This window comes from Cornus florida, unplaced genomic scaffold (assembly GCF_030987335.1).
Source record: "Cornus florida cultivar Cherokee Brave unplaced genomic scaffold, ASM3098733v1 CherokeeBrave_3.0.0_Hap2_scaffold_144, whole genome shotgun sequence".
Classification (NCBI taxonomy): domain Eukaryota; kingdom Viridiplantae; phylum Streptophyta; class Magnoliopsida; order Cornales; family Cornaceae; genus Cornus; species Cornus florida.
Window position 1 is genome coordinate 57,501 of NW_026775632.1, and position 2,500 is coordinate 60,000.

Below are 2,500 nucleotides of genomic sequence, written 5' to 3' on the forward strand. Positions count from 1 at the left end.
GCAAAACAAATAGAAGACCGAGGCATCCAAAAAAATTTTTTTTTTTTTTTTTTTTTTCGAAAAATTTTTTTTCACAAAAACTTTTTTTTTTTTTTTTCCCCAAAAAATTTTTTTTTTCGTTCCAAGCTAACCAAGACATCTACTATTCACTAGTAGAGCAATCGAGACTGCAAAGCAAGCAATGGCCTTACTTGCAGCTCTTGGTGCTGAGAACTCCCCCCCCCCTATAGTAGTCTTAAGTAAAACCACAGCTCTGACAGGAGTAGATATTGCATGCGAGCGAGGAGTCGTAATGGGCAAAATTGACTCGGGGGACCTCCAAATCGAATTCCGTTTCGAGCAAAACACTTCTTAGGCTTCAAGGAAGCTCCCATAAAATTTCCAAACCCAAACTCCAAACTTCATTTTTTAGCCTACAATGCCCACGTGCACGCCGGTGTGCACGCAGGGGTGCTTGAGCATGCGGGAGAGGAGCCATAATGGGCAACATTGACTCGGGGGACCTCCAAATCGAAATCCGTCTCGAGCAAAACACTTCTTAAGCTTCTAGGAAGCTCCCATAAAACTTCCAAACCCAAACTCCAAACTTTATTTTTTAGCATACAATGCCCACGTGCACGCCGGGGTGCTTGAGCGTGCGGGCGAGGAGCCATAATGGGCAACATTGACTCGGGGGACCTCCAAATCGAAATCCGTCTCGAGCAAAACACTTCTTAAGCTTCAAGGAAGCTCCCATAAAACTTCCAAACCCAAACTCCAAACTTTATTTTTTAGCATACAATGCCCACGTGCACGCAGGGGTGCTTGAGCATGCGGGAGAGGAGCCATAATGGGCAACATTGACTCGGGGGACCTCCAAATCGAAATCCGTCTCGAGCAAAACACTTCTTAAGCTTCTAGGAAGCTCCCATAAAATTTTCAAACCCAAACTCCAAACTTCATTTTTTAGCATACGATGCCCACGTGCACGCCGGGGTGCACGAGCGTGCGGGCGAGGAGTCGTAATGGGCAAAATTAACTCGGGGGACCTCCAAATCGAAATCCGTCTCGAGCAAAGCATTTCTTAGGCTTCTAGGAAGTTCCCGTAAAATTTTCAAACCCAAACTCCAAACTTCATTTTTTAGCACACAATGCCCACGTGCACGCGGGGGTGCTTAAGCGTGCGGGCGAGGAGTCATAATGGGCAAAATTAACTCGGGGGACCTCCAAATCGAAATCCGTCTCGAGCAAAGCACTTCTTAGGCTTCTAGGAAGCTCCCATAAAATTTCCAAACCCAAACTCCAAACTTCATTTTTTAGCATACGATGCCCCCGTGCACGCGGGGGTGCTTGAGCGTGCGGGGGAGGAGTCATAATGGGCAAAACTAACTCGGGGGATCTCCAAATCAAAATCCGTCTCGAGCAAAGCAGTTCTTAGGCTTCTAGGAAGCTCCCATAAAATTTCCGAACCCAAACTCCAAACTTCATTTTTTAGCATACTATGCCCACGTGCACGCCGGGGTGCACGAGCGTGCGGGCGAGGAGTCGTAATGGGCAAAATTAACTCGGGGGACCTCCAAATCGAAATCCGTCTCGAGCAAAGCATTTCTTAGGCTTCTAGGAAGTTCCCGTAAAATTTTCAAACCCAAACTCCAAACTTCATTTTTTAGCATACGATGCCCACGTGCGCGCCGGTGTGCACGTCGGGGTGCACGAGCGTGCGGGCGAGGAGCCGTAATTGGCAAAATTAACACGGCGGACCTCCAAATCGAAATCCGTCTCGAGCAAAGCATTTCTTAGGCTTCTAGGAAGTTCCCGTAAAATTTTCAAACCCAAACTCCAAACTTCATTTTTTAGCATACGATGCCCACGTGCACGCCGGTGTGCACGAGCATGCGGGCGAGGAGTCATAAAGGGCAAACTTAACTCGGGGGACCTCCAAATCGAAATCCGTCTCGAGCAAAGCATTTCTTAGGCTTCTAGGAAGCTCCCATAAAATTTTCAAACCCAAACTCCAAACTTCATTTTTTAGCACACAATGCCCACGTGCACGCGGGGGTGCTTAAGCGTGCGGGCGAGGAGTCATAATGGGCAAAATTAACTCGGGGGACCTCCAAATCGAAATCCGTCTCGAGCAAAGCACTTCTTAGGCTTCTAGGAAGCTCCCATAAAATTTTCAAACCCAAACTCCAAACTTCATTTTTTAGCCAACGATGCCCACGTGCACGCCGGGGTGCACGAGCGTGCGGGCGAGGAGTCATAATGGGCAAAATTAACTCGGGGGACCTCCAAATCGAAATCCGTCTCGAGCAAAGCATTTCTTAGTCTTCTAGGAAGCTCCCATAAAATTTTCAAACCCAAACTCCAAACTTCATTTTTTAGCATACGATGCCCACGTGCACGTCGGGGTGCACGAGCGTGCGGACGAGGAGTCATAATGGGCAAAATTAACTCGGGGGACCTCCAAATCGAAATTCGTCTCGAGCAAAGCATTTCTTAGGCTTCTAGGAAGCTCGCATAA